The sequence below is a fragment of the Pongo pygmaeus genome, chromosome 5, assembly GCF_028885625.2.
Source record: "Pongo pygmaeus isolate AG05252 chromosome 5, NHGRI_mPonPyg2-v2.0_pri, whole genome shotgun sequence".
Classification (NCBI taxonomy): Eukaryota; Metazoa; Chordata; class Mammalia; order Primates; family Hominidae; genus Pongo; species Pongo pygmaeus.
The window spans coordinates 153,104,890-153,127,771 of record NC_072378.2 but is presented as its reverse complement, the minus strand read 5'-3'; the positions used below and the strand labels follow the sequence as shown (position 1 = coordinate 153,127,771).

Genomic DNA, 22,882 nt, shown 5'->3' with positions numbered 1-22,882 from the left:
AATTTTCTTTACATTTATGTTTCAATATTCCTTGAAACGAATATAATTATCATCTGTAGTTATCTAAAAATATGGCTTCTTTGTCATAATCCCAATGATATATTCATTGCTTCATTGTCAGAATCCTAATGGTGTATTCAATGTCATAAGCCCAGCCTTCAAATGCATGGTTTTAAGGTATAAAAATACCCCAGTTTAGAAGAGTTTTGCACTAGTCTTTGCTAAGAGAGCTTAAAAATAATGTTATAGCTTGACTTTTAGGTTTTCTAGTATCTCCAACAAATGATCATTGTGGTTTTGCACAGTATCAATGATATTAATTTGTCACAGACCCACTTTCTTTGCTTATAATGTATTTGCTGTGTATAGCAGTAATTTCCAGTTAAGCATTCTTGACCTTCAAATACATACCAAGCTCTTAAATCTGGATATTCATGACCCAGAACACGGTCACAGCTATAGAAAATCAGGATATTGGTGGAACTAGGAGTTTCTCCACATCTGTCCAGAGATCACCAACTTGATTGAGAGCTTCTGTGTTCAAGTGACCCCCCACTCATGTTTATCTGCCTGGACTGGTTTGTGATGCCTCAGTGTGAGTGGTGTGTGTTTCTTATTTCTTGTTGACCAATCCCACATGTCATGCCAGAAAGAGCCTTGTTAGATAAAAGATCCTTGCTGAATATATAGATGGGTCTAGACCTTTTTCATGGGCTAAAAATTTCTCTGCTTGGGTCTGCCCAGCACCAAGGATCTCAGATTTAAGTTGTACATCTTCACCTGGGTAGATGCAATGCTGAATTTGAGTTCCATTCCACTGTCTATGTTTGTCTTGGCTGTTTGTCTGAGGGTAAATTGTTGAACCATTTTGTGCCTCAATGACATCATCTATGAAGTGATGGAAAGGAAGCCTGTGAGTCCCTTACAAAAGTGTGGGGAAGATAATAAGGTAATAAAGCAGATTTTCCTTTGAGTATATTAGATGTGAATACTTTCTGGATGACGTATGTGTTGACCATAAGTGAAAGCTGCAAACGGCAAATTTGAATAAACTCAATCAGAATCAGACTGTGTTCCTACAAATACTCTACTCTTCATTCTGATATTAGTTTGAGTGGAAGTCCTTTTATTAAGATAATTGGGTTAGCGGTGAGAGGAAAGTGAAGAGTATGGATGATTTAATGTTGTGTTTTATTATGTTTTTATAGTAGATTTAGTTTTGCTTGAGAAATCTGTGGCATGGAGGAAAGAGCTGGGACCTCTCACCCTATCACACACTAGGCCTGTGACAGTGGATGCCCTATTTAACATCTACGTGTCTAGGTGCCCCATTTGCAAAATGTGGATTGCGCCCATCTGCTTAGCCCCTCTCAGAACTGTTGTGAAGCTCAATGAGATAATTTACTAAAGGAGCTTTAAAAATTATAAATGCTGTGATATGGTGAGCCATTCAAACAGTCATGGAAGAAAACTGGATGAGAAGGCACGGCCTGATAATTTGTTGCAATTTTTTCCTGCAAATTTTTCTAACTATCCAGATTTTTGGAGGAATGTTAATAGTTTTGTACACTCTGTGCTGTATAAAACTCATAATTTTATTACATGATAAAGTAACTATACTTATTGCATTAATTAGCTTTTCTTTCTATAAAAGAGAGAGTTATAAAGTGGCATAAGAGTACCTGACAAAGTTAGAAGAGTAAGCCTTAAAATTCAGAAGACAAAACTCCTGAGCACTAGATACTTATCACTAGCCTTTGATATCAATTACTTCGTGTCTATAGGTTATGTTGGCTACAAAATGTAAAGTCTATACTGCTACAAAATGTAAAACATCTAGCCTGCATCCAAGGAAACTGGGTGAAATGGCAGGAAGTGAAAGTGATCTGGCAAGTGTGTCTTAACAAATTGATCAGCTGGATTAATTCTGCTGATTCAGTTGGTGACTTGCAGGTCTCTTGCTCTCAGTTGTCACTGTGCATATTTACTAATGCTTTAAGTCCAAAGAGGGGCCAATCTCCACAGAAAGAGGAGATCTGTCCCCAGTCAAGGGTATTTAGTAACCCTGCTTACCTGCTGGAACCTCCAAACAAGCGCCCAAGATCCTAATAAATGGAGGGCTGGTGTTATTGCCCAGATAATTAAGACAAATTTGAGGAAAAGTAAATTTCCATTAATGTAAACAGAATCAGAGTTGCTAATTTTCAAAGTTCAAATTCATAAGAACATTCTCCTAGGATCCTTTTTCTTTGTCTAGATATATATAATGAGTAACTAATGTGTTTGGGGTTTTTTATCCCATTTTTGGGTTTCATTGTCATTTCAGACCTGTGCATAACTAATAAAGAGCATGCAGCTTTGAATAGTTGCAACTTGGCACTACTCCCTTGCTTATTTAGCTTACACCCATAATTGCTGACTATTTTTCCTGCTTTTAATTTTTATTTCTAGGGCTAGGAAATTAAAGCACACACAGAGACTGCTACCTAATTTAGCTGCAACAGTAGCCGTTCAATATTTCACCTTTGCCAATATTTGTGCTTGTTTGAGCATAATGTTTTAGGCTGGGATACTGAATTATGGATGAGCAGTCAGACTGCAATGCAGAGTTTCGTTTGCTTTTAAGAATAATGAATGTTTCTGGAACTTTAATCAATTTAAATATAACCTTAAAAGCAAATACAGGACAATAGTATAATAAAGGAGTATTAAAACTTTAAATGCACATAATTAGTACATACATTTTCTGCTATTCAAGACTAACTAAAGGGGATCCATTTAACAGGTGGCTTATGGAGTCACTTAGTTTAGTCACAACTAAGAAAATAAATGGCTGAACTCTTCAGATTATAAACTTCTTTTAGATAGTGACAACATTTTAAGGCTTTTTTGTAATTTTTCGTAGTTACTTAAAAAGAACTTGTTGACTGACTTTTATTAACTACATTTTAAATGTGAACATACTATATTAAGCTTTACGTTTCTAAAATGAACATATCAGTGTTGGTTATTGTAGGATGGGGTGACATCAATGCAATCTTACAGAACAATTGGTAAATGCCAGAAAACATTAAAATGTACATGCTTAGGTGTTGTATATACAAAAAAATTAATAGGAGAGTAGGATTATTCACTGCAAGGACAAATTTTGATTTTTAAACCTTGTGAATAGATTGAAAGAGAAACAAACAAACAAGGATAAGCATTTACCCTTGGAGATATAGCTATGAAATTTGCTAATTGTTCAGTATAAAGTAATCACAATCTCCCCTTGAAAATTTTTTATGAGTAATAAAAACCTTAAACCTTTTTTGTTTTAAGTATAATATTTCCTATAAGTTCATTACACAAAAGAAAACTTCAGACTAACAGAAGTATACTGAAAAGTTGAATGAAATAATAATAAATAATTGATGAAAATGTAACTTTCTTTTAATTTAGCATCATTGGCTATGATCATAGCTTGGGAAAGAAAAAGCTTGGCATCTTGTGAAGATTGAAATGTTTTTATAATGCCTTGATTAATTTTTATACTAATGATTGTTGGCCGCATGTATATCTTCTTCTTTTGCAAAGTGTCTGTTCATGTTTTTTGCCCACTTTTTAAGGCATTGTGATTTTTTCTTGTAAATTTAAGTTCCTTATAGATGCTGGATATTAGACCTTTGTCAGTTGCATAGTTTGCAAAAATTTTCTCCCATTCTGTAGGTTGTCTGTTCACTGTGATGAGTTTCTTTTGCTGTGTAGAAGCTCTTTAGTTTAATTATATCCCATTTGTCAATTTTTGCTTTTGTTGCAGTTGCTTTTGGCGTCTTCATCATGTAATCTTTGTCTGTGCCTGTGTCCTGAATGGTATTGCCCAGGTTGTCTTCTGGGGTTTTTATAGTTTTGTGTTTTACATTTCAGTCTTTAATACATCTTGAGTTAATTTTTGTATATGGTGTAAGGAAGAGGTCCAGTTTCAGTCTTCTGCATGTGGCTAGCCAGTTATTCCAGCACCATTTATTGAATAGTAAAGCCTTTCCCCATTGCTTGTTTTTGTCAGGTTTGTCAAAGATCAGATGTTTGTGGCTATGTGGCTTTATTTCTGGGTTCTCTGTTCTGTTCTATTGATTTATGTGTCTGTTTTTGTACCAGTACTATGCTGTTTTGGTTACTGTAGCCCTGTAGTATAGTTTGAAGTCGGGTAGCATGATGCCTCCAGCTTTGTTATTTTTGCTTAGGACGCCTTGGCTTTCATATGAAGAAAATCTCAACATCACTGATTGATTAGAGACATGCCATTCAAAGCCAAAACCATCTCACAACAGTCAGAATGGCTCTTACTAGAAAGTAAAAAAAGTAACTGACATTGGCGAGCTTGTGGAGAAAAAGGAATGCTTACATGCTGTTGCTGGGAGTGTAAACTAGTTCAACTTTTGTGGAAGACAGTGAGGTGATTCCCCAAAGACCTAAAGACAAAAATACCATTCAACCCAGCAATCCCATTACTGGGTATGTACCCAAAGGAATATAAATCATTCTATTATAAAGAAACATGCACTCATATGTTCATTGCAGCACTACTCACAATAGTAAAGACATTGCATCAATCTAAATGCCCATCAATGGTAGACTGCACAAAAAAAATGTGGTACATGTATGCCATGGAATACTATGCAGCCATAAAAAAGATCATGTTTTTTGCAGGGACATGGATGGAGCTAGAGGTCGTTATCCTTAGCGAACTGATAGAGGAACAGAAAACCAAATACTGTATGTTCTCACTTATAAGTGGGAGCTACATGATGAGAACACATGGACACATAGAGGGGAACAACAGACACTGTGGCCCATTGGAGGGTGGAGGCTAGGAGGAGGGAGAGGATCAGAAAAATAACTAATAAGTACTATGCCTGATATCTGGATGATGAAATAATCTGTACAACAAACCTCCATGACACAAACTTACCTATGTAACATACCTGCACATGTACCCCTAAACTTAAAATAAAAGTTAAAAAAACTTTATACTTTATTACTCTAACTTAATGACTCTTCTTATTAAAACACAAAACAGTGTCAAAAACTCATTTATTATATTTAGGCTGAAATCCCTTTGGGTTTAATCTCTCTTTTCCCACATAAATGTTGTGTAAAATTATCTCAAATTTAAGTATGATACAAAGCAGTGATCATTTCTTTACATTTTGGAACATCATAGTTAAATACATTTTTGATAAATAAATGAATACATCATCATGCCTAACTTAATGAATTGAAGATAAAATTGGTCAAGGCAATTAACCAATTAAACCAATTAAATTGGGTCCTACTTTACCTGCCATCATTTTGAAGAATGTATATCTGAATTTTGGTTTTAATCAAGAGTGGTTTTTTACTATAAAATCAGTTTAAAGATACACATCTTGCCTGAATGAGTTATGTGTTTGTTGTTTTTGTAGATACAGTGTTTTAAGCACATTTTCCTTTTAAATGGTATATTACTTGTTCACATTACTTTTATTAATAAATTTATGAAAGTGTTTACATTTGTGTAGTGCTTGGTCCTCTAAGCCTCTCTGTTTGCCAACCTATTTCATCCATTGCACTTCATGGAGAAAGTGCTTCAGGCCTTCAGGGTCTTCAGTGACCTATAAAATATCAGCTCTCAAATAGAAAAAGAAAACAGTTAAATAAAAAAAAAAAGCAAAGGTTTACAAATACTAAATTATGGCAAGCAGTCAAATGTAAATCAAATCAATTCAAAAATTATATATGTGTCAATATATTTTATATGGCATGTAAGTACACTTTATTGCACCTTTGATATAGTGTGTGGCAGGCTTCTAAAAGTAAGAGTGTCTAAGGTCTACAAATAAAACATAAAGTATCCCTCTATTTCATATTACCTCCACATGAATTTTTTTAAACATATTATCTTAATTTTGTTACTCTTATGATGTAACATTAAACACAAGTAACAAAATTACTTCTTTGACCTCCCTGTTAAAGTCCCGACTTCTTTGGCTGGGATTCCGTATTCTAAGCCCATTTTAACTGTAACAGCTCTTTTTCCTCTAGCTCCCCTGTATACCCACCTACGTCAGCCAAATGTCACTACTTTCCATGCTCAGATGTCCTGACTCTTTCGTCTCCTTCTGGGGCACCTTCTGGAATGAGCTCAAGTCACTGTTCCTAACACCTGACTTATCTTCAAGGCCTAAATTCAATGCAACCTTCTCAGCAAAGGCTTTATTGCCAATACGATCAGTAATTTCCTCTCCTTCCTCTAAACCCCTCTAGCTCTTTATAGCACAATATGACAATTACCTCGTGTTGCTTTGTATTGGGTTGCATGTATGTGTCTAACCTATTCACCCAGAATATAAAAACCTTGAGGACAGGAATTGGGTCAAACTCACATCAGTGCCCTACACATTATCTAGCATAGTGCATTTCATAATATGGACACTTCATAAGTATTTGTTAAGTGCATATAAATTGTTAATATTATATTGATTTTCAATGGGGGAAGCTGGGAGGTCAGAATACAGGTTATTTTTGACAAGTCAAGAGACAGATGATGGGTTGAAGGGTGGATGGGGAGAGAGGTGGTAACATTCTAGATATATTTTGAAGGTAAGACTAAAACAATGTATTGATGAATTAGGTTTGGTGTATAAGAGAAAAAATTAAAGTTGGTCCTCTCACTTTTAGTTTTGAAATAAAGAAAAACCATTATGGGGAACAGCATTGAGGAGGAAAACTGAGACCTTATTTTGGACATGTTACATTTTAGATGCCTGGTAGATTTCCAGGAAAGGAGTTGAGTATATGTATGTAACTGTAGAGATCAATGGAGGAGACACAGCAGGAGAAAACATTTGGACGTTACCAGCACAGAGATTGTGTTTAAAGCTGTGAGGTTGGTTGGCACCACCCAGGGAGCCAGGACAGATAAGAAGAAAAGAGGTTTGTGAAATGGGGCACTCAACACTGAGAGAAGTGGGGAATGAGGAGAGTCCCACATATGAGACTAAGAAGCTTCAGCCTGTGTGGTAGGAAGAAAAAAGACAAAAGGAAGGTCTGAAAGCCAAACAAAGAATGAGTTCAAGGAGGGAGTGATCAACTGTGTTAATGTTGTTAATTTTATTTACATGTACATGTTTCTACATGTTCATAATATATGAAAAGATTATGTGTATTTTATATATAAATATCAGGTCTGAGCAGGTGCACGTGTGCCTGCCTATCATTTAAAATCATTTCTGGAAAAATAAAGAATGGCTTTGTGCGTTGCCCATAAGGAGGTTCAAGATGCTCAGAAATTCACTGGTTAAGAGCAATTCTTTAAGAACACGTTAAATATAATTCTATACCTTATGTAGAGCCCATTTAGAAATCAGTCCTAAGAGTAAGACGTCTCTTCTTTCAGGCCCTCCCTCTCTTGTGGAGTTGGGGACCGTGCTATGAGCTGACAATGACCCTGTGAAATTCTCCTGTCGGTACCATCTTGGACACTCGTGTGTGACTGCCCCACCTCTCAGTGCCTTCTTTCCTTGGGCACCCCTCCCCTTAGACGTCTCCACTTGCACCCCTTGACATTATTTCTCTAGATCTTTGCTATGTAACTAAACTAGTATTATTCCTGCTTGTGTTTTGGGGAAGACCTTTATGGAGTCAGAAATGTCTATTTTCCTTGCTTTGGTCATTGTTTAATTAGCTCTGCCAGGGCTCAGATTCACGAAAAGAAAAGAGAAAGTATGGCACTACAGGTGACTGGATTGTCTGGAACATTGTAAAGTCTGGGATTTCCTCTCCATCAAAACCTGGATGGAACCGTCCCCAAAAGTAAGGCAATTGAATTGGGGAAATTGCATCTGCATCTGGAAAAACTCTATTAACCACTGTGCTGGTGGCTATGTGACCCTGTCTATGTTGGATCAGACCTGAGGCCTCGGCGTGGCCTCTGTAAGAGGAGTCAAGACCATGCCAGTGCCCATGAAGTTTAGAGTTCCATGAATGTATAATTTAAGCTAATATGTACTTACAAAGGGGGGAACCAGACTTTCAGTTTCATGTGACAAATCCCTCATGTACCTTAAGAAACTTAGAAAAACAGTTCACGTCCCAGGTTATTATTATTCTCTTTTATATTCTTTCAGATTGGGGCTAATGAGGATATTACACTTTGTATGTGTGTGTGTGTGTGTGTGTGATTCTCACACCTAAATACCTAGTTTCTGATCTTTGTATGACAGTCTGTAGTTTAATTAAGCAATTGTTAATCATAAGTATTCAGTGTTAATCATAAGTATTCAGTTAATCATAAGTAGTAATTTATTTTAAATAGTTGACAATTTACTGTATAAGAATATATGCAGCCTTCCCATAATGCTGAGGATAGACAGTGATAATTTTCTATTTGTTTCTTCTCAAATAAATACATGGAAATATCTCAAAGAAGTTGGTGACTGCCCCAGACAGATACAGTTTCAAATTATCCATGTACAATTTTGAATTATTTTGATGTCGTGAAGTTTGTTAAGTATTCAACAAATGGTTTCTGTGGTAACTTATGTTCTTTTTTGTTTTTTACCGTTCACAATGACCTCTTGGATTAAAAACAAACAATTCCTTCCTCTGCTGATATTAATCTTTCATATTTAGTAAACAGTGGTCTCCACCCACATTAAAAAAGTTATTTACCTAGAATTATGCAACTGCCTTCCATTCATTTGCTTCCTTTCTCCTCACATGTGTCACTGGCACTTTGAATTCCTTTCATCTGCCTATTCTTTATTCTACTGTTGACTTGTTTACTGACTTGGGAAGAATTTTAAGATTCTCAGGACCTATCTTGGTGTTCTTTGTTGTTGTCGTTGTTATTTGTTGATGTTGTATTTGTTATATGTTGTTGTTGTTATAAGTTATGAGCCACTGCGTTCATCTTGCCAAGAATTACACTGATTCTGTATTCATGGCCTGCTTTTTCAGCTCCTTTACTTTTCGGGGGCTTCTCACAGATTATTTTCATTTTATCCAATTTTGGCTGATATGAGCATTCCTTGCTTTACTATTCAACAGAAAAAAGTGGAATTCTTACAATACATCCAAAAACCTAGCAATTCAACTAGACCACATCCCAATATTGTAATAAGACAGATCTTTCAAAACGCAACTCCAGTGACATCCATTGTCTTCTTCCCTGTTTAGAAGCTTGCAAGGACTCACTATAACCTTCCAGATAAACTCATTATGGTTGGAAGGGTGTTCATTGCCTGACTTCGATTAACCTTCCTTTCTTCATTTCTACTCAGCCTCTATAAACTATGGTGTTGCAATCCCCTGAACAATTTCTAGATTCCTTCAAGCCAATCTCAATCTCATTTCCCTGCCTTACATGTTCTTTTTACCTTTTGCCTTTCTCAAGCTTCAAGACTCAGCTCAAATCCTGCCTCCTCTGTGAAGCCTTTCCTAATACCACCAGCCAGAGTGAGAGGATTCCTCGTTTGTACTCTACTTTGAACATGTTTCTATTAAGGTGTTGATTGCATTAGTCTGTAAGGGTTTATGTAAGTAGCTCTGTGCCCCATTAGAGTATTAGAACCTTGAAAGTAAGCATCTTGTCTTATTCAACTTTGGATATCCACTACTAAGCACAAGTAGGTACTCATATTTTTTTCAGCTGACATTTAGTAGGTACTTAGTTTATTCAATCATACATTCATGCATTTAACAAATATTTGTTGGGCATCTACTGTGCTCAAGTCTTCTGAAAACAAATGTAAACGTAACTTACAGACTTTGTTTCCTCATGGAGCTGTGGTCTATGAGAGTGACATAATAATTGCAGAAATTGAAAAACTGAGTGGTAGGTACTATGGGTAAGTATTTATTTAATGAATAGTTGAAAAACTAACACTTCTACAAAAACAAATACATATAATTAAGGAAATTAACCAGGGTAGCACACTACTGGATGGTCTAAATTATTTTCGTGTCATCTTTTACTCTGCAAAAACACCTTCCCTTTAAAAAGCACAAGTCCCTATAGGCTGGTGTGGTTGTTTAGATGGGAAGGAACTTATAGTTCATAATTTGCTGTTCTTATTTTGCAGATGAAATAACAGAGTTCTAGAGTGGTTAAGTGGCAAACTGAGTTCCCAAGTAGATATTTGAGGGACTTTAGTCTCTGAGAGAATTGAGGGGTAACTCAGTATTCACATATTCATGCATGTTCTTTCAAGATTGTTCTTTTGCATAGCTGTTAATGACCACATGATCATTATGGATAGGCGGCAAGACTGGCTACCTTATTTTCAGGATCCAGCACAAAATAAACAGTTATTAGGAGTAATTAATACACAACAGGGCATAAAACTGTGTGTAGGGCCCATCAGAGTGCAGGACCCTGTGCAACCACTGAGGTCACAGACCATGAAGCTAGTCCTGGGAGGAGGTCAGAATTTGGAGGACTTGGGACCCTCAAGACTTTAGGGTCATTGCAGAAGAGGAATTAAGAGGTGGAAAAGTATGAAGAAGAACAGAAGTAAAACATCAAAGAGAGCCATTAGCTGTTTCAAATTGTATCTGGAATCAATCTTGTAAAAGGGAGACTCTCTCATCCTCATCTCAATGCTCTCTTGACCAGAATCAATACTAGCTTTGTTGTTGTTGTTGTTGTTGTTGTTGTTTTGATTTGAGACAGAGTCTCACTCTGTCATCCAGGCTGGAGTGCAGTGGTGCAATCACAGCTCACTGCAGCCTCAACCTCCTGGGCTCAAGCAATCCTCCCACCTCAGCCTCCCAAGTAGCTGGGATGACAGGCATATGCCACCATGCCTGGCTAATTTTTAAAAAAATTTTTGTAGAGTGGAGGTCTCACTATGTTGTGTAGGGTGGTCTTGAACTCCTGGCATCAAGCGATGCTCCTGCCCCATCTCCCAGAGTGTTGGGATTACAGGCATGAGTGACCGTGCCCGGCCCAACACTAGCTCCTGAGCACTGTCAGGCAACCTGTCTACGGCTTACTTATACAGAGGACCTGGGAGCCCACCCATCACTTACAACTTTATCTGTCCGGGTTCAAAATAACTTATTATAAAGGTGATTTCATGGTTATTTAATGAAGTGAAGCTTGCATATACATTTCTTTACAAGGAAAGATCATTTTGAATATTAATTATTTCAATATCAAGTTTCCCATGAAAAACATTTAGGTCATACTGAATAATCATGATGACAAACTAGTAATTACTTTGCTTATTTCTGGATATATTCATGGTAATTATATGTCTTTAATTTCTCTGTTCCAACAATTAGTAGGAAATGTGATCCATGGCATACAAAAACACTGGTGAAAATTTCTGTCTCTGGACTTTGTCTTATTCAGTGAAGATGTAAAAAATTCCTAAAGAGTGCTTTGCTCTTGTGTCTGTAAAAGTCAAAAGGTGTGAAAACACTTTGTTGAGAAAGAATTGCCAAACTCTTGAGTAAGAGTCAGATATTCTGAGATCATTCCGTGTTCTAATGGTATGATACATCTTTGAGTATATAATTATTGTAGGTAAACACCTATGAATAATTAATGAATTTAATAACAAATTAATATAAAAGATGTTTTAATCAGACTGGAAATGCATGTGTACAAATAATACTCTAACAACTTTTATTTGATTTTATGTTTTTGTTTCTTATGAAATATGTCTCCACTGTGTGATAAAATGGCTCCTTTTCAAAATAATAATTCTTAGTACCATAATAATAATCAAAGAAGGAATGTTATTTCTGATATATTTGAAAGTTTTGTATATTTTGTTCTCATGTTACTTTGTGCTTTTAAAAAAAATAGTTTCAAGACAACATTCAGTCTTGGAGTCATCTTTATGCATTTAATATGATGATAACAATAGTTGTACAAACCCCATTAAATATTTATAAATATTTGGAAGATGGCTAATAATATTAAACATCCTACTTTGGCTAGTTAACATTACCTATACAATGATCTGCATTTTTTAAAAAGCAAACTTCACTAGCAGGAATAGATATGCATTTTAAAATAGCTTCCTAGGTCACACTTAATGGTTGAAATGTTGTGATCTTGAAAGAGTTATAAAATTGCATAATTTTTGATGGAAAAAATCTTTCTTTTTTTATTATACTTTAATAAAGGGTACATGTGCAGGTTTATACGTAGGTATACATGTGCCATGTTGGTTTGCTGCACCCATCAACTTGTCATTTACGTTAGGTATTTCTCCTAATGCTATCCCTCCTCCAGCCCCCACAGACAGGCCTCAGTATGTGATGTTCCCCCCTGCCCCCCATCTCCAAGTGTTCTCATTGTTCAGTTCCCACCTATGAGTGAGAACATTCGGTATTTGGTTTTCTGTCTTTGTGATAGTTTGCTGAGAATGATGGTTTCCAGCTTCATCCATGCCCCTGCAAAGGACATGAACTCATCTTTTTTTATGACTACATAGTATTCCATGGTGTATATGTGCCACATTTTCTTAATTCAGTCTAACATTGATGGACATCTGGGTTTGTTCCAAGTCTTTGCTATTGTGAATAGTGCCGCAATAAACATACGTGTGCATGTGCTCTTATAGTAGCATGATTTATAACCCTTTGGGTATATACCCAGTAATGGGATTGCTAGGTCAAATGGTATTTCTAGTTCTAGATCCTTGAGGAATCGCCACATTGTCTTCCACAATGGTTGAATTAATTTACACTCCCACCAACAGTGTAAAAGCGTTCCTGTTTCTCCATATCCTCTCCAGCATCTGTTGTTTTCTGACTTTTTAATAATCGCCATTCTAACTGGTGTGAGATGGTATCTCCTTGTGGTTTTTATTTGCATTTTTCTGATGACAAGTGATGATAAGCATTTTTTCATGTGTCTGTTGGCTGCATAAATGTCTTCTTTTGAAAAGTGTCTGTTTATATCCTTTGCCCACTTTTTGATGGGGTTGTTTGTTTTTTTCTTGTAAATTTGTTTGAGTTCATTGTAGATTCTGGATGTTAGCCCTTTGTCAGATGGGTAGATTGCAAAAATTTTCTCCCATTCTGTAGGTTGCCTGTTCACTCTGCTGGTAGTTTCTTTTGCCTGCAGAAGCTCTTTAGTTTAATTAGATCCCATTTGTCAATTTTGGCTTTTGTTGCCATTGCTTTTGGTGTTTTAGTCATGAAGTCCTTGCCCATGCCTATGTCCTGAATGGTATTGCCTAGGCTTTCTTCTAGGGTTTCTGTGGTTTTAAGTCTAACATTTAAGTCTATAATCCATCTTGAATTAATTTTTGTATAAGGTGTAAGGAAGGGATCCAGTTTCAGCTTTATACATATGGCTAGCCAGTTTTCCCAGCACCACTTGTTAAATAGGAAATCCTTTCCCCATTTCTTGTTTCTGTCAGGTTTGTCAAAGATCAGATGGTTGTAGATGTTTGGTGTTATTTCTGAGGCCTCTATTCTGTTCCATTGCTCTATATATCTGTTTTGGTACCAGTACTATGCTGTTTTGGTTACTGTAGCCTTGTAATATAGTTTGAAGTCAGGTAGCATGATGCCTCCAGCTTTGTTCTTTTGGCTTAGGATTGACTTGGCAATGCGGGCTCTTTTTTGGTTCCATATGAACTTTAAAGTAGTTTTTTTCAATTCTGTGGAGAAAGTCATTGGTAGCATTGAATCTATTAATTACCTTGGGCAGTATGGCCATTTTCACAATATTGATTCTACCTATCCATGAGCATGAAATGTTCTTCCATTTGTTTGTGTCCTCTTTTATATTGTTGAGCAGTGGTTTGTAGTTCTCCATGAAGATGTCCTTCACATCCCTTGTAAGTTGGATTCCTAGGTATTTTATTCTCTTTGTAGCAATTGGGAATGGGAGTTCACTTATGATTTGAGCTCTCTGTTTGTCTGTTGTTGGTTTATAGGAATGCTTGTGACTTTTGCACATTGATTTTGTATCCTGAGATTCTGCTGAAGTTGATTATCAGCTTAAGGAGATTTGGGGCTGAGACGATGGGGTTTTCTAAATATACAATAACGTCATCTGCAAACAGGGACAATTTGACTTCCTCTTTTCCTAATTGAATATCCTTTATTTCTTTCTCTTCAGTGAGTGCCCTGGCCAGAACTTCCAACACTATGTTGAATAGGAGTGGTGAGAGAGGGCATCCTTGTCTTGTGCCGGTTTTCAAAGGGAATGCTTCCAGTTTTTGCCCATTCAGTATGATATTGGCTGTGGGTTTGTCATACATAGCTCTTATTATTTTGAGATATGTTCCCTCAATACCTAGTTTATTGAGAGTTTTTAGCATGAAGGGCTGTTGAATTTTGTCGAAGGCCTTTTCTGCATCTATTGAGATAATCATGTGGTTTTTGTCGTTGGTTCTGTTTACGTAATGGATTATGTTTACTGATTTGCATATGTTCAATCAGCCTTGCATCCCGGGGTGAAGCCAACTTGATCATGGTGGATAAGCTTTTTGATGGGATGCTGGATTCTGTTTGCCAGTATTTTACTGAGGATTTTCACATCGATGTTCATCAGGGATATTGGTCTAAAATTCTTTTTTCTGTGTGTCTCTGCCAGGCTTTAGTATCAGGATGATCCCAGACTCATAAAATGAGTTAGGGAGGATTCACCCTTTTTCTATTGATTGGAATAGTTTCAAAAGGAATGGTACCAGCTCCTCTTTGTACTTCTGGAAGAATTCCACTGCGAATCCATTTCTGTTCCTGGACATTTTTGGTTGGTAGGCCGCTAATTATTGCCTCAATTTCAGAGCCTGTTATTGGTCTATTCAGGGATTCAACTTCTTCCTGATTTAGTCTTGGGAGGATGTATGTATCCAGGAATTTATCCATTTCTTCTAGATTTTCTAGTTTATTTGCATAGAGGTGTTTATAGTATTCTCTGATTATAGTTTGTATTTCTGTGGGATCTGTGGTGATATCCCCTTTATCATTTTTTATTGCATCTACTTGATTCTTATCTCTTTTCTTCTTTATTAGTCTTGCTAGCAGTCTTTCAATTTTGTTGATCCTTTCAAACAACCAGCTGTTAGATTCATTGATTTTTTAAAAGGCTTTTTGTTTCCCTACCTCTTTCAGTTCTGCTCTGATCTTAGTTATTTCTTGCCTTCTGCTTGCTTTTGAATTTATTTGCTCTTGTTTCTCTAGTTTCTCTATTTCTTTTAATTGTGATGTTAGGGTGTCCATTTTAGATCTTTCCTGCTTTCTCTTGTGGGCATTTAGTGCTAAAAATTTCCCTCTACACACTGCTTTAAATGTGTCCCAGAGATTCTGGTATGCTGTGTCTTTGTTCTCATTGGTTTCAAAGAACATCTTTATTTCTGCCGTCATTTTGTTATTTACCCAGCAGTCATTCAGGAGCAGGTTGTTCAGTTTCCATGTAGTTGTGCGGTTTTGAGTGAGTTTCTTAATCCTGAGTTCTAATTTGATTGCACTGTGATCTGAGAGACAGTTTGTTGTGATTTCTGTTCTTTTACATTTGCCAAGGAGTGCTTTACTTCCAATTATGTGGTTAATTTTAGAATAAGTGCTATGTAGTGCTGAGAAGAATGTATACTCTGTTGATTTGGGGTGGAGAGTTCTGTAGGTGTCTATTAGGTTTCCTTGGTGCAGAGCTGAGTTCAATTCCTGGATATCCTTGTTAACCTTCTGTCTCATTGATCTGTCTAATGTTGACAGTGGGGTGTTAAAATCTCCCATTATTATTCTGTGGGAGTCTAAGTCTCTTTGTAGGTCTCTAAGGACTTGCTTTATGAATCTGGGTGCTCCTGTATTGGGTGCATATATATTTAGGATAGTTAGCTCTTCTTGTTGAATTGATCCCTTTACCATTATGTAGTGGCCTTCTTTGTCTCCTTTGATCTTTGTTGGTTTAAAATCTGTTTTATCAGGAACTAGGATTGCAACTCCTGCTTTTTTTTGCTTTCCATTTGCTTGGTAGATCTTCCTCCATCCCTTTATTTTGAGCCTATGTTTGTCTCTGCATGTGAGATGGGTCTCCTGAATACAGCACACTGATGGGTCTTGACTCTTTATCCAATTTGTGAGTCTGTGTCTTTTAATTGAGGCATTTAGCCCATTTACATTTAAGGTTAATATTGTTATGTGTGAATTTGATCATGTCATTATGATGTTAGTTGGTTATTTTGCCTGCTAACTGATGCAGTTTCTTCATAGTATCGATGGTCTTTACAATTTGGCATGTTTTTACAGTGGCTGGTAGTGATTGTTTCTTTCCATGTTTAGTGCATCCTTCATGAGCTCTTGTAAGGCAGGCCTGATGGTGACAAAAATCTCTCAGCATTTGCTTGTCTGTGAAGGATTTTATTTCTCCTTCACTTATGAAGATTAGTTTGGCTGGATATGAAATTCTGGGTTGAAAATTCTTTTCTTTAAGAATGTTGAATATTGGCCCCCACTCTCGTCTGGCTGGTAGGGTTTCTGCTGAGAGATCCACTGTTAGTCTGATGGGCTTCCCTTTATGGGTAACCCGACCTTTCTCTCTGGCTGCCTTTACCATTTTTACTTCATTTCAACCTTGCTGAATCTGACAATTATGTGTCTTGGGGTTGCTCTTCTCGAGGAGTATCTTTGTGGTGTTCTATGAACTTCCTGTATTTGAATGTTGGCCTGCCTTGCTAGGTTGGGGAAGTTCTCCTGGATAATATCCTGAAGAGTGTTTTCCAACTTGGTTCCATTCTCCTCATCACTTTCAGGTATACCAATCAAACGTAGATTTGGTCTTATCACATAGTCCCCTATTTTTGTAGGCTTTGCTCATTTATTTTTACTCTTTTTTCTCTAACCTTGTCTTCTCACTTAATTTCATTAATTTGATCTTCAATCACTGATACCCTTTCTTCCACTTGATCAAATCGGCTATTGAAGCTTGTGCATGCATCTTGAAGTTCTCATGCCATGGTTTTCAGCTCCTTCAGGTCATTTAAGGTTGTCTCTACAGTGTTTATTCTAGTTAGCCATTTATCTAACCTTTTTTCAAGGTTTTTAGCTTCCTTGCAATGGGTTTGAACATGCTCCTTTAGCTTGGAGAAGTTTGTTATTACCAACCTTCTGAAGCCTACTCTGTCAACTTGCCAAAGTCATTCTCTGTCCAGCTTTGTTCCATTGCTGACAAGGAGCTGTGATCCTTTGGAGAAGAGGCGCTCTGGTGTTTAGAATTTTCAGCTTTTCTGCTCTGGTTTCTCCCCATCTTTGTGGTTTTATCTACCTTTGTCTTTGATGTTGGTGACCTACAGATGGGATTTTGGTGTAGATGTCCTTTTTGTTAATGCTGGTGCTGTTCCTTTCTGTTTGTTAGTTTTCCTTCCAACAATCAGGTTCCTCAGCTGCAGGTCTGTTGGAGTTTGCTGGAGGTCCACTCCAGACCCTGTTTGCTTGGGTTTTACCAGCAGAGGCTGGAGAACAGCAAATATTGCAGAAGAGCAAATATTGCTGCCTGATCGTTCCCCTGAAAGCTTCATCCCCATATAGACCCGCCTATATGAGGTGTCTGTTGGCCCCTACTGGGAGGTGTCTCCCAGTTAGGCTACGTGGGGGTCAGGGACCCACTTGAGGAGACAGTCTGTCCTTTCTCAGAGCTCAAATGCCGTGCTGGGAGAACCACTGCTGTCTTCAGTGCTGTCAGACAGGGACATTTAAGTCTGCAGAAGCTGTCTGCTGCCTTTTGTTCAGCTATGCCCTGCCCACAGAGGTGGAGTCTACAGAGGCAGTAGGTCTTGCTGACCTGTGTGGGCTCCACCCAGTTTGAACTTCCCAGTCACTTTGTTTACCTACTCAAGCCTCAGCAATGGTGGATGCTCCTCCTCCAGCCAGGCTGCTGCCTCACAGTTCAATCTCAGACTGTTGCAGTAGCAGTGAGCAAGGCTTTGTGAGTGTGGGACCTACTGAGCCAGCCTCAGGAGAGAATCTCCTTGTCTTCTGGTTGCTAAGACCTTGGGAAAAGTGCAGTATTTGGGCGAGAGGGTCCTGTTTTTCCAGGTACAGTCTATCATGGCTTCCCTTGGCTAAGAAAGGGAAATCCCCCAACCTCTTGCACTTCCAAGGTGAGGCGGTGCCCCGCCCTGCTTTGTCAGCTCGCCCTCCGTGGGCTGCACCTGCTGTCCAACCAGTCCCAATGAGATGAACCAGGTACCTCAGTTGGAAATGCAGAAATCACCCATCTTCTGTGTCGATCACTCTGGGAGCTGCAGACTTGAGCTCTTCCTATTCGGCCATCTTGGAATGGGTCTGGAAAAATCTTTCAAAATCAGCTTGTCTAACTCTGATTTTTTAAATTTTTTTATTTTTTGTGACAGAGTCTTGCTCTTTCACCATGCTGGAGTGCAGTGGCGTGATCTTGGCTCACTGCAATCTCTGCCTTCTGGGTTCAAGTGATTCTCCTGCCTCAGCTTCTGAGAAACTGGGACTACAGGTGTGTGCCACCACAGACAGCTAATTTTTGTATTTTTAGTAGAGATGAGGTTTGACCGTGTTGGCCAGGATGGTCTCCATCTCCTGACCTCATGATCTGCCAGCCTTGGCTTCCCAAAGTGGTGGCATTATAGGCGTGAGCCATTGTGCCCTGCCCTAATTCCAATTTTTAAAGACAAGTAACTGAGGTTCCTAAAGATTGACAGGTACAAAGTCAAGCATTTAGTTAAGGCAAAATAGGACTGGATTCTAGAGTGTCTGACCCTCTCCAGAGTTATGAAATTGTAAGCATTTTCCCTTGTGATAAAATTATATACTTCATTAAGAAACATGGCCTTTTTAGCTCTCTTCTGAGTTGAAAAGCATAACTAATATTTAGTGTGTGCTTAATTTATATAAAATTATGAACACTACATTTACCTGTAATTAGAGCACTTATTATAAATAGTTAGAGCTATTGAGGCCATAGCCAGTATCTTTTTCAACTTTGCAAAATGAGGTGAATAGTCACTAAATATTTACTGAATGGATATTAGTGAATTCACCTTGTCCATTGTGTGCCTTTGAAGAGAGAGAGCGAGCAAGCAAGAGAGTGCACATGCTTTAGTTCATCACTTCACTGTTTTTTATTATTTATTTTTATTTTTTATTTATTTTAAGTTCCAGTATACATGTGCCAAATGTGCAGGTTTTTTACGTAGGTATACATGTGCCATGGTGGTCTTCTGTACCTATTAACCCATCATCTAGGTTCCCTCCCCTTGCCCCTCACCCCTCAACAGGCCCCAGTGTGTGTTGTTCCTCTCCCTGTGTCCGTGTGTTTTCATTGTTCAGCTCCCACTTATGAGTGACAACAGGCAGTGTTTGGTTTTCTGTTCCTGAGTTAGTTTGCTGAGGATGATGGCTTCCAGCTTCATTCATATCCCTGCAAAGGACATGATCTCATTCCTTTTTATGGCTATATAGCATTCCATGGTGTATATGTACCACATATTCTTTATCCAGTCTATCACTGGTGGGCATCTGGGTTGGTTCTATGTCTTTGCTATTGTAAATAGTGCTGCAATAAATATATGTGTGCATGTATCTTGATAATGGAACGATTTAGTTTCCTTTGGGTATATACCCAGTAATGGGATTGTTGGGTCAAATGGTATTTCTGGTTCTACATCCTTGAGGAATCACCACACTGTCTTCCACGTACTGAACTAATTTACACTCCCACCAACAATGTGAAAGCATTCCTATTTCTCCACAGCCTTGCCAGCATCTGTTGTTTCTTGACTTTTTAATAATCACCATTCTGACTGGCATGAGATGGTATCTCATTGTGGTTTTGATTTGCATTTCTCTAATGATCCGTGATGTTGGCCAACAAACACATGAAAAAAAAAAATCTCGACATCAGTTTTTTTCTGCTGCTTCAGAAGGGCTGTTGCAAACACTTTTCTATAGGACTTCCTTACTGTAGTCACGTGAACTAGTAAATTTTAACTATCAGGCTATAGGTTAAAAAAATAAGGACATTCGGCTGGGCGTGGTGGCTCACGCCTGTAATCCCAGCACTTTGGGAGGCTGAGGCAGGCAGATCAAAAAGTCAGGAGATTGAAACCATCCTGGCTAATATGGTGAAACCCTGTCTCTAGTAAAAATACAAAAAATTAGCCAGGCATGGTGGCGGGCGCCTGTAGTCCCAGCTACTTGGGAGGCTGAGGCAGGAGAATGGCGTGAACCCGGGAGGCGGAGCTTGCAGTGAGCCGAGATTATGCCACTGCACTCCAGCCTGGGCGACAGAACCAGGCTCCGTCTCAAAAAACAAACAAACAAACAAAAAAACAGAAAAACCAGGACACTCTCTTTTGAAAACTTTGCCATATGATTGATTCACTTCTTTGCATTTATGTGCTCTTTTATTGGTAAAATGCAGTCAGAGTGGCAATTTAGCAGATACTTTATTCCTACGACACATATAAACTGAGCATCTCCTGTGATCCAGATACTGTTAAAGGTAAGATTCTAACTCTGCAACTGACAGCCATGTCCTGGGCCTTCAGGAACTGTAAAGTTATGACCAGGTTGTAACCACAATTTTGCCCTTGAAGAATTTTGCAGCGAGTTGCTCTGGACAGGGGGCAGTGGACTCTTTGGAAGCTGGTTTAGGTCCTTCCTGAGCTAATGCCGCGTAGCCCCCAGAGTCTCCCTGTGTACTGCTACGCTTCGTCTCCGGCTTGGACCCTGGCCCTTCATCACTTTAATCCTCATGCCAGGTTTTAGGAACTAGGCCACATTATGACAGAAATGCCAATGAGATCCCCTTCTTGCCACACTACAGATGGCCACTGGGTCACAGACAACAAACTGTGGCTTTTTCTCTCCAAGCACTGCCAAGCCACAGACTGTGAACATGGAGGGTATTTAAACCACAGATTTGTGATGTTAACATACTCTACATTATCCTAGGAGAAATTGGCTCTGGTTTCATGTCCAAGACATTTAGGAAGAATAGTTATTAATTATTACTTTCCTAACTTAATATTTTAACTTTGGCTTTGGGAAGGTATGAACTACTTGAATAACATACTCCGCCTATTTTATTTAAAACCAAGCAATACTCTAATGAACACATACACATCCAAGAAAAAGAAAAAAAATACCTTTTTAAATTAGCAAAAACACCAAGCCTTAATCACAACTAAATGTGCATTTAGAAAAGTAAAATTGTTTCTATAAAAAGAGCCTTTCTGCCCAGAAAGCTATGTGTGGAGTTTTAACCCGGAATTGGTTTTAATTGGCTCAGTTATTGAAGCCTCAAAGATGAAGTTGTATCATGGAAGTGTTGACTCAGCCTTAAGTACAGGCCACCAGACTGAAATGCTCTGATGCATTTCTTCTTGGCAGGGTCGCTTTACAATCAGCCACATATTAATGTGAACTTTTATATGTTTGATAAAGATAACTATTTCCTGTTATCCAAAATAGCTTCTGATGTGGGTCAGATTATTGATGTGGAACATTAGACACTCCCTTTACATCTCAAGGACAATCAGTACTTTGAAGTACCAAGTAGCTTTTGTTTCTGATTTAAGAGAGGAAACATGATTCCATTTTTTATTTCTTCATTCCTAGTTAGCTATTTAATAATTTAACATAGAAAATGTGATGCCTAGAAGATACAAGATTTCATCATTGCTTCTTTAGATGAGAAATAAGTTCAAGTGGAAAACTAGTAAGGTTTCCATATTTTAAGCAGAGATATTCTTTATAAAATATAGTTGTTATTTTTTAGAATTCTATTAATGACATTAACCAAAAAATTTTTTCCTTTCTTCTTTCTTTCTTTCTTTCTTTCTTTCTTTCTTTCTTTCCTTCCTTCCTTCCTTCCTTCCTTCCTTCCTTCCTTCCTTCCTTCCTTCCTTCTTTCTTTCTTTCCTTCCTTCCTTCTTTCTTTCTTTGTGAGATAGGGTCTCACTGTTTGAGTGCAGTGGCATGATCTCCAGTCGCTGCAGACTTGACCTCCTGGGCTCAAGTTATCCTCCTACTTCAGCCTCCCGAGTAGCTGGGACTACAGGCACACACCACCACACCCAGCTATATTTTTAAAAATTTTTTGTAGGGACAGTGGGAAGGGGGCCTCACTATGTTTCCAAGGCTGGTCTCAAACTTCTGGGCTCAAGTGATCCGCCTGCCTTGACTTCCCAAAGTACTGGGACTATAGGCATGAGCCACTGTGCCCTGCCCCCAAAAATTATTAGATTGGTTTCTATAACTTTTTTCCAAAATTAAAATAGCTGGGATAGGCACAGTGGCTCATGCCTGTAATTGTAGCACTTTGGGAGGCCAGAGTGGGTGGACTGTTTGAGTCTAGAAATTCAAGACCAGCCTGGGCAACATGGCAAAACCTTATCGCTACAAAAAATAGAAAAATTAGCCAGGTGAGGTGGTCCACATCCTGTAATCCCAGCTACCTGGGAGGCTGAGGTGGGAGGATGACCTGAGCCCAGGAGGTCAAGGCTGCGGTGAGCTGTGATCACACTACTGCACTCCAGCCTGGGTGAGAGTGAGACCCTGTCTCAAAAATAAATAAATAAATAAAGCTTAATTTCCTCAGATTATATGGTAATGCAAATTCCTTAAAATTCAACCAACATAGAACAGTATAAAGAATAAAGTGATAATCCCTTCCCAATATCACTACATACACACACACACACACACACACACAAATATATATATAAAAGGTTGGAGACTTTATCTGAAAATATTCCATAGTAATGGAAAATTTATGCAAACTCATCACTCTTTTATATCTAGAACATATATACATATATGAACATACATACATATATGTCCTAGATATAGATATACATATCTATATATACAGATATAGATACAGATATAGAGATATACATATTTATATATACAT

At 38.0% G+C, this 22,882-nt stretch overlaps 1 protein-coding gene across 2 annotated transcripts in view; it reads left to right on the top strand.

Moving 5' to 3' along the window:
- Nucleotides 1–22,882, top strand: part of SYNE1 (spectrin repeat containing nuclear envelope protein 1) — a 525,017-nt gene that overhangs the window by 9,758 nt on the left and 492,377 nt on the right. The gene's annotated exons all lie outside the window — the stretch shown is intronic.